The sequence below is a fragment of the Lactuca virosa genome, chromosome 3, assembly GCF_052849685.1.
Source record: "Lactuca virosa cultivar CGN04683 chromosome 3, Lactuca_virosa_CGN04683_v6, whole genome shotgun sequence".
NCBI lineage: Eukaryota > Viridiplantae > Streptophyta > Magnoliopsida > Asterales > Asteraceae > Lactuca > Lactuca virosa.
In genome coordinates, this window is record NC_136428.1 from 276,778,433 (window position 1) to 276,792,369 (window position 13,937).

Sequence of the window (13,937 nt, forward strand, 5' to 3'; positions counted from 1 at the left end):
ACACCTTTGCTACCCAAAGGTGTTGAACTGATTGTAAGTACTTTTATATCTATATACATATACATAATATATAACTAAGATTCAAACGACTTTCGGACAAACAACCGATACCCTAAGTCCACAACCAAACAAGGAACGAGAAATAAAGTGAGTTATCAGTCCTAAGCCCTTTCAACCTTATTTATATAACTATATCTATATAGACATGATTTTGACAATATATAAGTTTAAAAGAGTTTTGTAAAATGATAAAGAGTTTTATTATATAAAAGAGTTTTAACCATTTGAATGGTTATTGATGACTTGATGTCAATTTATAAAATGATTTGAAATAGTTTGTTTGATAACACAGTTTGAAGTATAAGAAATCTATTGTTTTGATAGTTATAAATAACATGTGATTGATTATACAACTATATGGTTTTCTACTTGTATTTCCCCCCCCCCCCCCCCCCATAAAAGCATTTAAAATCATTTAAAAGATAAGTTAGGGGTATGAACTCACCTGTAGTGAGTGACGGTTTCATGAAGACGATGTTTAACTCGCGCAGCACTTCGACTAGAAAGAAGCAAGTTTCTCGGGAACTTCGGGACTTCGGGATTTCGTCAGGGCTTGGACACGTAACCAGGGCATCGGGGTAGTCTCGGGATGCTTAACACATAGTAAAAATTAGGAGAGGGGATAGAAATAAGCAGCCAAATCGAAGCCCTCGGTTTCTATTTATAGGGTGGATTTTTGGAGTTCACGTCGTGAACTTGGGGTGGTTCACATCGTGAACTTTGATCTTAACCCTTCCGTAGACTCGACGTCTGATAGCGCGTCTCTGGCACACATCAGTCACTAGCTCACGTCGTGAGCTTTTGGCTCACGTCATGAGTTTCCTGACAGTGTTGGGTTTCGTGTCCCGAACTTTAGAAATTCATATCTCTCGCATACGAGTTCCGATTTTGACGTTCTTTATATCCACGCGTAGGTGAGATTATGCTCTAAAACTTTCGTTTAGACTCCGTCGTTTAATTTTGACTTCATTTTTAATATTATAATTTTAACAGGCCGGGACTAGAAAATTCCGTTAAAAATCCATAACTTCTTCATCCTACGTCCGTTTTCGTCTGTCTTTTTACCATTGCACTACTATTGTCGTTTAGGTTGTGTCGGCTAAAATTCGCTCGGTCTCTATTTCGAGTTTTTAGTTGTCTGCTGCTATATCCGAAACTTAGAAAAATCATAACTTCCTCATACGAAGTCAGATATGGACGTTCTTTTAATATACGTTTACAGTTTAATGATATCTACGACTTTCATTTAGATACCTAAGGCTAAAAAGTATTTTATTGAAATTTCGCGTTTTACGCTTAACAGTGTTTTACCGGTTTTGTTGCGGATCTTTAATTGGTCATAATTTATTCGTTATAACTCGGATTTTAGTGTTCTTTATGTTTTTAAAAGCCTTGTTACGATATCTATCACTTAGTACATTCCAATTGAGATTTATGAACATTTCATTTTTGACGCTATTCTTATTATCTCAAAAACAATAGGTTACAATACTTGACTTTAGATCATTATATTGACTTGAAAAATATCGAGTTGTTACATCATCCCCCCGTTAGAGGGAATTTCGTCCCGAAATTAGAGTTTAAGCAATTATAGATAAACTAAGGGAAAAGATGAGGATAGGGATCTGATTAGTCCTAACGACTACGTTGTCTAGGGTTTCTACGGATTCTTCCACAAGGTTGGGGCTCTCGTTGATCTTGATCTCGTCGAGTGGGATTACAATAGTTTCGTCGGACAGACACATTTTCAAGTTCGAAACGTGGAAAGTAGGGTGTATGTTATTGGATTTCCGAGGTAGTCGGGGTCTATAAGTTACTGGATCAACTCTAGTAAGAATCTCAAATGAACTTACGTACCTTGGATTTAGCATTCCACGCTTTCCGAAGCGTATTTTGCCCCTCCGGATGAGACCTTCACCTGACGAGGTCACCAACCTAGAATTTCCAAGGGTTTTCTCTTATCGAAGGTGTTAGCTTTTCTGCCTGACCCTGGGAGCTTCACGTCGCTCCTGGATTTATACTCTCTTCTCGGTAGTTTCTCGGATGAATTCCGGACCAGCGAAGGTGCTGTCTGGAAATTGGACCTCTAGCTAGTTGCGTGTTGCTTACTTTAATCCAGTGCAGAGAGGATCTGTACTTGCAACCAAAACGGGTTTCGAATGGAGTAGCTTTAAGTGCTAGCATGGTCAAGGACTCGACTAGTTGATAATTGTGTATTCTTGTTCTTCCATAGTCTATCGCATATGTTCTCCGCACAACTCCTAATGATTGAATCGTTCTCTCATTCTGTCTGTTGGTTTTAAAGATGGTAGGCTATGCATCATGACTGGCCTAGCTTCCAAAGATTTCTGAAGTGACTGCCTGAACCGGGAGATGATTCTACTATCTCAAACTGAGATAACAGATATTGGAACACCGTGCAGTCTAACTAATTTCTTGGACTCACGTCCTAGTTAACTTCTTTATTTTTCCTGATTCCTTAAAATCGTAGGAAGGGTGCGGATTTGGCTGATCTCACGACGATCACCCAAACTGGCAATCAAGTCCACCTGTTGCCTTGGTTAACTTGATTATGAAGCTCTTTGTAATCCGCTACCACTTCCACTCAGGTATCTTCGGTTGTTTGTAGTAAAGTTGTGGGCTTTTGTTCTGAAGTTCATGATAAGACTCATACTTAGGTCATCCACCATCGCCTCGTGTATACAAGTCGTATATAATTTAGATTGACAAAACGTTCAGATGGGTGGCTATGCCCCAAGTCCACAACCAGACAAGGAACATGAGATAGGGCGGAATCACACATCCTAAATCTTGTTGAGTCTAAATTATATGCTACTCTTGCATATACACTTAGCAACGATTGATTAACCTAATGAGTTCTTAGTCTCTATCTTCGAACTTGGTTTGCGTTACGGGTGGTCTTTCTCGGAGATCTATTGGGCATACTTCGGGTGGTTACTGACTTCTGAGACTTCTTTGGTGTTTTTCGCTTTAAGGCTAATAACTCCTGGGTAGGTTAGAAAGGCGTGGTACCCCTCGCATGGGTACTTCTGAAGTTATGAAGTGAGAGGTGATATAAGGGTTTTGCGTTATGGATCGGAAGAATTTCACCCGACAATTGATTAAGGGAAAATTTCTTTTACTCCGCACATAAATTTCGCATGGTAAGGACCAAGCCAAACCATGTCGGATGATGATGTCGGGACTTCTTGACGAATCAGATATTATGCTAATCTGGAAGAAGAAATGATTACTAGAATGCAGAACTAACCTTGGTATGATTACTACGAACCCTATTTTATCAAAAATTAACAATTACAACTAAACAAGGGTTCTGATAATTTGACACAATGAACTTTCATGAAATGACTCCTACTAGGTCCCTCTATAACCGTTTGGTGTACACCAGGCATGTATAATTAAGATTGGAAAGACAGTTAACTGAGTTACCCTACCCTAGATCCACAACCAAACAAGGAACAGGAAATGAGGCGAAATCACTCACTCGAAGTCTACAAATCTTAGTTATAGATGACCCTAATGCATATACTAAGCCATCATAGCTTTACATGTTAGGGTTCCAAGTGTTATACGAGTGTTGTGATTTGGTTCGAACGAAAGAGTTATTATAATTATAATTAATTAATGGGGTTTGGAAGCGTACCAAAATTATAGCAGGGTTCTTTGATGCTTGCCCACATTCTGGGGTCAAACTCTTCCTGATCCCCCGCTATTCTCCTCGGTTGGACAGTCCCTTTTGAAATGTCCTATTTCACCACAAAGGTGGCATATTGGACTGATTCCAACATTGGTGGTCGAAGTAATGTGCTGGATCGGGACTCTGCAGAAACGAATAGTGTGCCCGTTCCTGTTGGAGTTCTTCCAATGAATCACTCGGCAGACTCCGAGGTGATGGAAGCTGCACTCATTGCACTTGGGTAGATTCCCAGCATACTTCCTTGCTGGGGTAGGGGTAACCGGGATACTAGTAGAAACGGCAGTAGGAGTAACAGATGTCGTGGCCGCAGAGGCTGCCACTGATTGTTGTCTCTTGGCTAACTTTTGAGGTGATTTGCCCTTCTTCTTATCCCATTACATCCGTTTCTTGTTCTTCATTTGAAGGTTCGGAGTGTCGTTGCGAGTAGGCGCTCGTTGTTGTACTTGGTTATCACCTGCATTGGGATTGCCGATAACAATTCCACTACCACTTGCGTTGTTAACGTTAAGGTGAGTCATGACAGCTGTAACAGCAGTTGTGACCGCAGCTTGAAAAGTAGTCGTATTCATCTAAAGGATTGGTGTTTTGCCAGCGGGTTGCTTACGTTTCTTTGGTGGCATGATTCTGTTATATGATAATGAATGAGTTTGTGAGTGTTTATGGTTTGCACTAGATGTATCCTAATCATTTATATGAATGTAATTTTTTTTTGTTTTGTTATACTGTCCTCGGTGATTCGACCTACATCCCTGTGATGCAGTCCTGATAAGGTGTAGAAGGAATTTCCTAGAATGGTCATCTGACACAAGGCGGGTGTCATTCGAACTAAGTTATCTTTGGTTGGAGGATATCATGTTCCAACTTTCGAAAAGATTTGAAACTAGCTCATAATAGAGTCTATATAAAATAGACTTATGAATTTTGAGAAATAATCACTCTCGATTGAGATTTCGTGATCCGATTTATTGATGTTAGTCAGTATTACTGGTATTAAAGATGTAATAAGTTCGGGAAAATGACCTAGGAGTAGGTCTTACATCAAACTAAAATAAGAAAGTTTTGACAGTACTAAGACCTAACAGATTGAAAGTTCAAGGTCTTAAGATAAACATGAATTTACAGGGAAAAGTGCTACTTAGAGCATAGATAAGAAGGCTATTCCTTAAACCAAAATAAAGGATGAGCAGAGCATCTCCTACTGGTGACGGGCACCCCTCTGATGAACCCTCAATTCAGCCAGCTGCCGCTCCACATTAAGGAGGTGTCGTTCATACACTGTCTAGCGTGCTCGGAGCTCTATGACTTCAGCTTGGGTTACAGCTAGCTCTTGCTGTAAAGCCTCATTGTCTCTCATAGCTCTCCCGTGAGCAACTTCAAGATTGTCAATACGATCCGTATTGGCGTTTGTTTCCGCATCTAGCTCCACGGTTTGTTGAATGGCTGTCGTTCCAAGCTCAACATTGCGCGCCACACGGCGAACCAAGATGGGAAGAATTATGTCTGCTGGGCCTCCCTCGCTCAGATTGTAGAAGCTTCGGTCTTCGTTGTAGGGTAAGGGTTGACCTTGCTCACGGCTCCACCTACCCAAGTTCTCAGCCCATAAAGGCGTCGGGCCTTGAAAAGCCGGACGAGGGTTAGGATTTGGGATTGGAGCCACTAGGGGTAGATCATTGACTTCTGTTTCGGAGTCAAAATCCTCCGGGAAGTTCTCTACGAAGTCATCATCTAAAGGAATTGCATGATTTTCTTCTGGCTCTGCATCGAGCCATCCATCATTTCCTTGGTTGGGGAGGTACGGGTCGCCGGGGAGATGGAATCCACCCATGATATCTACGCGAGAATAGGGATAAAAGAGATAATTAATAAACGTACTACTTAAGATAATTATAGAATGATCCTTACCAGTTACTTCAATACTTGTGTAGTGCATACCAGTTATATGTGACCAAAACAGAATAGACCTTCAAATAAGTGACCCTAACTCTAAGTCCACAACCAAACAAGGAACAGGAAATAAAGCAAAGATCACAGATTCTAAGTCTATTACACCCTAGTCACATATAACCTTAGCGTATCCACTCCGAAACTATTGACCTACTAATAAAGACCTTTTAGTTCTCAATTAAGTAATTTATAGTAACACAAAATACTCCTATAGTATTTTAAGTTTATGTTTTGTTCTAAATTTCTCATTGTAGTAGTGTTGGTAAGTTTTTAGACTTGCTGCAACACCACAAACATTCCTGGGCACATGATAATCACTTCTCGGAAAGATATAGTTGATCAGGCTATATCACTCCCAGATTTGATTATATGTCCCCAACCCTACTTGTGCTGTCCAACAACCGCAATACTTTTGTCCTGTTTTAGTATGACACTGATCCTAGTATGAATGCATGTATGTATACTTTAGTTAAATATTTTATTATTTAAAAAGTATAAACTCTTGGTCAGAGTATTTTAATCCCGATGTGTTTATAGTTGTATATCTTTTATGGGTTCATATACTCAATTCACTATAAACAAAGGCTCTGATACCAATCTGTCACACCCCTAAACCGGAATGGCGGAAACGTTCGGGGGCGGAGGACGTCATGTTCAGTATCATAACAATGCACAATAGTAAAATAAGCAACAACATCATCCATTGCATTAATAATATAGTTAATACAAGTGTGTTCTTAATGTATTTATAAGACACCAAAAATATATATATCAAAATAAAAGACGAGTCTTGAACACGCTCCATCTTCTCAAAACCTGGTTCAGTGTACCTGTCTACTGGTGACCTGAAAATACAAGTTATTTTGAAAGAGTAGATCAGCATTAAAGCTGGTGAGTTCATAAGTATTTTAGTGTCAAATTTTGTATAAGTTTGAAGAAAATGTTTGTAAGTGTTTGATGTAAAGTTTGTAAATGTTTGATGTAAAGTTTGTAAATGTTTGATGTAAAGTTTGTATACTTCCTAGAAAATCCTATATTTTCTACTAAAATGGAGAGTAGCCTTCTACCAAGACTCGACTGTTCTGTATGTTGGTTCTTTTGTAAAAGTGTGTGTTTTCCCAAATATATGACTATTATTACTAGAAAATAGTTACATTACTTTTTATGTGAGAAGATCACTATGTGAATGTAATGGGAAAATGACAGTGTACAGTAATATTGTAATAAGTAACTACTGAAACACTAACTACCTTAAAACCAATTTTTTTAATTAAGGTAAAAATATGATGTGGTTATAGCCATACTGATTGACAAGTGTTTAACATGACGACCTTCTGGCGCCGAAACTGATGTGACATTTGTCACCCCTTGGCCTTGCCGGCCAAACTGTAGCGAACAGTCGGGATGCGGGCTTGTCAGTCCCGTATAGATCTATACACACAATGTCCGCTCTCCCCCCAGGAGACTCTGATTACAAAACGCGACCTAACAAATATATTGCTAAGCCGTGAAGTAGATTCACATTAATGTTATCTTGTTCTTGTAAAAGGATGTATGTTCCTTTCTGTTTCTTGTTATTGTATGTTCCTTTCTGTTCTTGTTATCGTATGTTCCTTTCTGTTCTTGTTATTGTATGTTCCTTTCTATTCTTGTTATCGTGTGTTCCTTTCTGTTCTTGTTATTGTATGTTCCTTTTTGTCCTTGTTATTGTATGTTTGAACTAACTCATGTATGAACTGACCCTTGTAAGTTTCATTGTTCTAGAAATAGTAAGTATTGTTCTCCTAAACTATACCTATTATAGTTTACTAGTACGCTCTGTAATCGATTAATTGTTCATGTTTGTACACCTTTGCTACCAAAAGGTGTTGAACTGATTGTAAGTACTTTTATATCTATATACATATACATAATATATAACTAAGATTCAAACAACCTTCAGACAAACAACCTATACCCTAAGTCCACAACCAAACAAGGAACAGGAAATAAAGCGAGTTATCAGTCCTAAGCCCTTTCAACCTTATTTATATAACTATCTCTATAGACATGATTTTGACAATATATAAGTTTAAAAGAGTTTTGTAAAACGATAAAGAGTTTTATTATATAAAAGAGTTTTAACCATTTGAATGGTTATTGATGACTTGATGTCAATTTATAAAATGATTTGAAATAGTTTGTTTGATAACACAGTTTGAAGTATAAGAAATCTATTGTTTTGATAGTTATAAATCACATGTGATTGATTATACAACTATATGGTTTTCTACTTGTATTCCCACCCCCCCCCCTATAAAAGCATTTAAAATCATATAAAAGATAAGTTAGGGGTATGAACTCACCTGTAGTGAGTGACGGTTTGATGAAGACGATGTTTAAATTGGACAGCACTTCAACTAGAAAGAAGCAAGTTTCTCGGGAACTTCGGGACTTCGGGCTTTTGTCAGGGCTTGGACACATAATCGGGGCTAGGGATGGCAAAAAAACCCGAACCCGATGGGAAAACCCTATCCCCGAAGATTTCGGGACGGGTCGAGTCAAGCTTATCGGGTATCGGGTCGGGTATCGGGTCCTTATCGGGTATTTATTTCGGGTTCGGGGCAGGGAGTGGGATATGCGTGCCCCGACCCGACCCGCCCCGAATATATATATATATATATATATATATATATATATATATATATATATATATATATATATATATACATTTAAGCCCCTTAGATAATCTAACCCTAAAATCTATATATATATATATATATATATATATATATATATATATATATATATATATTTAAGCCCCTTAGATAATCTAACCCTAAAATCACGTATTCACATTACCACTTACCAGTCGGCACTCGCTTCTCTAATCTCTTCCAGTTCCAGCCGACTGCCGACAGAAGAGTCGATCACTCGAAACTTGTTCCGTTTCATCGAAGACTCGAATCGTTGCCTCGTCGGTTTCACTCGTCTAGCACAGCATCACCCCTCGCAGCCTCTCTATCGTTGCGTTGTTTTGAGAATCGGCAATCGCAGAGTCGAAGTTGAAGGCTCGATCGAAGCACATCTGTTCGACACAATCTAATCCAGGTAAGAATAATGCTTAATTGAACTCTTATGATTTCGAATATGATTGATGATTTCGATTTTCGAACTCTGATGGATTTGAATATGATTGATGATAAAGAAATTGGAGTCCAGCATTTATACGGAGCCTTGTGTGGTTCAAATTTCATACGAGAATCACTCTTGTTGCTATAAGGATTTGTGGAATTAGGGTTTTACAAAACACACAGTTAATGATTTCAAATATGATTTATGAATTGATTTTGAGCTGATTTGAACTTATTTGTACCGATGAATCTGATTTCTGATATTCAAATGCATATATTAGTTGATTTCTTTTCAAATGAATATATAGGGGCACTTAAATAAACCTGTTTAAGAATCTGATTTCTGTTTGAATCAGATTTGAGTTATTTCTGATTTCTAATTTGTTTAGATAGATTTGTTGAGTGTTACTATGACATTGGCTAGTGAGATTTGTGAAAGATTACAGTTTTTTTATGAGGTGACTGTTATGTTCTCTGGTGGAAAACAAATGGGATTAAGTACCCGACACTACAAAGGATAGCTAAAGATATATTAGCTATTCTTGTTTCCACTGTTGCCTCGGAATCAGCTTTCAGCACTAGTGGAAGATTAGTAAGTCTTCATCGTAGTCGACCTCATCCAAAGACATTGGAGGCTTTAATGTGTGCTCAAAGTTGGTTGTTGAATGAAATTCGAGGTAGTATACTATTTTATATTAATTGTATGAAATTATGAATTTTTTGTGCATATTATATATATAATAAATCGAGAGGACACCTAAGAACAGTACTTTTTTGGATTTTCGAGTTTGGCCACAAAACTTTATGCGGTTTAGATTTTGACCACATAAGTATTGGTAGTCATATTTTGCCCATTTCCCGTGCTTATATTCTTCCACCGCCACTCTTTTCCATCACCGACTCAGGGTTACTTTAATCCCTTTATTCGTCGATTAAAATATCGGTCCTTACCCACGGGCTCTCATTTTCTTGAACCACCGTTATTCCTTGTCAGAGGATTAGAGTGAAGGCGAGCCAGGAAAGCATCCTGAACTTATTGGGTGAAGACGAGGAAGCTTTCAAAATTTCAGGGGCTCCTCTCCTCCGCTTCATCTACTTCCCGGATTTGACTTCCCATCGATCCGCTAGCATCGATTTAGGGATTATTGTTCCAGGTATGTAACCGATTTGAAATATCTGTTGATTTAAACTCATTTAGTGAGTGTGTGTATTTGAACGTAGGAAAAGGAGATTGTGGGTATTTGGTTGGAATGGACTGAAGAACAAACCCAAAATTGATATTTCAAAAAACGGAACCGAGAACCGATTCGTCGGATTCAGAAGGCGTTCTAGAGAAAAGGAAGACGATGGAGGAGGCAAGAAAGAAGACGGTGACGGAAGGAGTTGACTGCATCATTCCGATGAGTAGTACCAGGTAGGGTTTAATTTTTGTGAATAACAAATTGTTCTATATCAAAATTTTCAATTTTTTCTATTTAATCAGTTGCTATCTAACACTACAGGATTGTTTTTTTTTTATTTGGACCTACAACTATGTTTTTGCAGTCCAAGTGTTTGTGAAAATGCCAATGTCAATATTTTGTTATTAATAGATCTCTTTCTCTTGTGGTTGTTTTTGTTTAGGTTGGTGAATAAAAAACTAATGAAGATGAAACTTTTAATGTTTTCTTCTCTTAAATAGAAGATGAATTTAGTAACCCTATTTGCAATCTTCAATTACATCACGAGGAGGATTAGCTTAATTGCTGTCAATTATATTGAATGAGGGAAGAAGGTATAAAAAAAATTATTTCCTCATCTATGCTGACGTATAGTGGTGTTTCACTTATCGTGAGATTTACCTTTTTCTTTTCTTCCAGTAACGCAATACTAAAACGTGTAATTTCTTTCAGGAGTGGTGAAGGTAAATTCAATTCCCCTCATATGTCAACAAAAACTACATGCTAGATGAGGTAACTATGTACAACCATCTATCATGATTGCTAAATTAACATAAAATTGGTTAAAAATATATACTTTTTTTTTTACTTTTCTAAAGCGATCTGATACCACTTACAGGCACCATGTGCATGGCCATAAGCATCATACAACCCGAAAACTATTCAAAAGCATCAGCTTTAAACAGAACATAGAAGATTCAACTAATATGTAGTGACTACCTAAAGGAAACAATATCTAAAACCTGCAAAAAATAGAACAGAAACAGTTAAAAAACAGACAAATAAAGATATATATATAAAATAAACACAGTAAAAGTACTAAAACTGAGGTTGCTGTAATTTTTAAAGAACGTATGATCTATAGTTTGTACATATCTTTTATTTAGGAATTCTAAATCTGTAGGTTTGTAAAATATAATTTTCATTATCCATCTTTGCTCATCTGTATTTCATATTCTTTGAAAGTTATATGAGAAACATGGATATTGTTTTACTATTATATCCATTTCGTACAAAAACTTTATTAAAAAGATTTTTTTTAAATTATGTTGAAGCAATCGATAATAACAGAAAAAAAAAAGTAAGCAGGCAGAACCAGTTGACAATCCAAGTAGAAACCAAGGAAGTTACAAAACCTGCAAACAATAATTAATGATCAGCAGAAAACATTACAATACATACACACAGATAAAAGAAAACATAATACACAATACCAAAAGACAGAAGTGACCAAAAACCAGAAAGTCATAAAAAACGAAGGTAAACACAATGAAACGTGAACAAGATTCAAGCGGTTCTGGAATGTCTAAAACAAAAGGGTATTTTGATCCAAAATAAAAAGGTTATAATCTTTTTTTTTAAACTTTTTTCTTCAAGAAATGAGTAACATGGACAATTTTTTTTTCTTTTGAAATTTGAACTCTAACACTAATGTTGACGTGCACTTGTGTAAGTTATGTTCATATAAGTTTAGTCCTTTACTAAAATTGATCTTTTTTTTTAATATTTTTTCAATAAAAGAGTAACAATACGAATTCCTTTTCTGAAATTTGATCTCTTAGTTTCTTATGTGTATTTGAGAATTTTTTTTTGTTGTTTTTTTTTTTGTGATTTAAACTAACCATATAAGTATAGAAGCCCACCATTTGTATGTTTAGTTTGAATCAATGACTGGAAACTAACGAGTAATAATTTGGTTAATTTGGTCAAGACTTGGTTAATTTGGTCAACACTGATGTATTTTGTTTTGTAGGAATGGCCAAGTTGCATAGCTGGTGAAGCTTTCCGAGATGATGTTTTCTGTTGGTTTTGGCAAGCATGTTGTTTTCATGTATGTAATGAAATCTCATCCGTACATAAATAAATAAAATGTACTCCCAACATACTGTGATACATAGTTACACTAATTAACATCAGCAACATACTTTAGAAAGGTATACCCTCCCACCCTCGCAACGCGAGGGAATCTTTTCTAGTTAATAATAATTTTGTTAAATTGCTTTTATATTTTCTTATATACAGCAACTTGTTCTGAAGAGACCGAGACATATTGTCGTTCTGTTGAATTTGATTATGATGTGGAAGAGGTAAAACGACACTTCTAAGAATATTAATTTTATATAGTTTCCATGATTTGGTTTGATTTTGAGTTTGTTTAATATTTTGTAGGAAAACACTAAAGAAAGCAGGACAACAAGTTTGGATGATTTTGTTTGATTTTGAGTTTGTTTTAATGTTAAGTGGTAATGTATTATTGTGATGAATTAGTTTTTCATATTTTGTACTTTGGTGTTTTGGTTGGTTGGTTGTTTCTACAATATTAGACTATTAGTAATTTCTATTTTGTTAAATGATTTAAGAACTTATTTGGTATTTTAAGCCTATGCAACTGTCTTAATTTATCATTCTGTATTTTTAGTTTTTCCTTTTTTTTCTGCAATATTTCGGGTTTGGGGTCGGGTTTTCGGGTAGTTATCGGGTTTGGGAAACCATGCCCCGCCCCGAACCCGCCCCTTTGCCATTCCTAACCGGGGCGTTGGGGTAGTCTCGGGATGCTTAACACAGAGTAAAATTAGGAGAGGGGATAGAAATGAGCAGCCAAAACCGTAGCCCTCGGTTTCTATTTATAGGGTGGATTTTTGGAGTTCACGTCGTGAACTTGGGGTGGTTCACATCGTGAACTTTGATCTTATCCCTTTCGTAGACTCGACGTCTGATAGCGCGTCTCTGGCACACATCAGTCCCTGGCTCACGTCGTGAGTTTCCTGACAGTGTTGGGTTTCGTGTCCCGAACTTCAGAAATTCATATATCTCGCATACGACTTCCGATTTTGACGTTTTTTATATCCACGCGTAGGTGAGATTATGCTCTAAAACTTTTGTTTAGACTCCGTCGGCTAATTTTGACTTTATTTTTAATATTATAAATTTAACAGGCCGGGACTGGAAAAGTCCGTTAAAAATCCATAACTTCTTCATCCGACGTCCGTTTTCATCTGTCTTTTTACCATTGCACTACTATTGTCGAGATCTTCAATTCTCGTTTAGGTTGTGTCGGCTAAAAGTCGCTCGATCTCTATTTCGAGTTTTTAGCTGTCTACTGTTATATCCGAAACTTAGAAAAATCATAACTTCCTCATACGAAGTCAGATTTGGACGTTCTTTTTATGTACGTTTACGGTTTAATGATATCTACGACTTTCATTTAGATATCTAAGGCTAAAAAGTATTTTATTGAAATTTCGCGTTTTATGCTTAACAGTGTTTTACCGGTTTTGTTGCGGATCTTTAATTGGTCATAATTTATTCGTTATAACTCGGATTTTAGTGTTCTTTATGTTTTTGAAAGCCTTGTTACGATATATATCACTTAGTACATTCTAATTGAGATTTTTGAACATTTCATTTTTGACGCTATTCTTATTATCTCAAAAACAATAGGTTACAATACTTGACTTTAGATCATTATATTGACTTGAAAAATATCGGGTTGTTACACAAATCATATAAAAATTCTAATGTATCTTCATTTTTTGTGTTTGGTAAACAGGATATGACTTGGGAAAGAGTATCATGTGTTGATGGTAAAGGTCAACCCAGTTTCAAAATGGATTGGGTTCCCAAGACAAATTGATTTCGCACTCTGTGTCGGAGCAGCTATGG

At 36.7% G+C, this 13,937-nt stretch overlaps 1 long non-coding RNA gene across 3 annotated transcripts; it reads left to right on the top strand.

Annotated features, from left to right (window-relative positions):
- Nucleotides 1–9,709: 9,709 nt before the first annotated feature.
- Nucleotides 9,710–12,658, top strand: LOC145167217 (uncharacterized). Of its 3 annotated transcripts, none has more exons than XR_013741013.1 (7): nt 9,710–9,989; nt 10,057–10,249; nt 10,459–10,609; nt 10,728–10,787; nt 12,028–12,208; nt 12,297–12,361; nt 12,444–12,658. It is a non-coding gene; the product is annotated as an uncharacterized LOC145167217 (long non-coding RNA). The 3 variants fall into 3 exon arrangements; XR_013741011.1 differs by having other exon boundaries at nt 12,028–12,105; XR_013741012.1 differs by having other exon boundaries at nt 10,517–10,609; nt 12,028–12,105.
- Nucleotides 12,659–13,937: the final 1,279 nt, after the last annotated feature.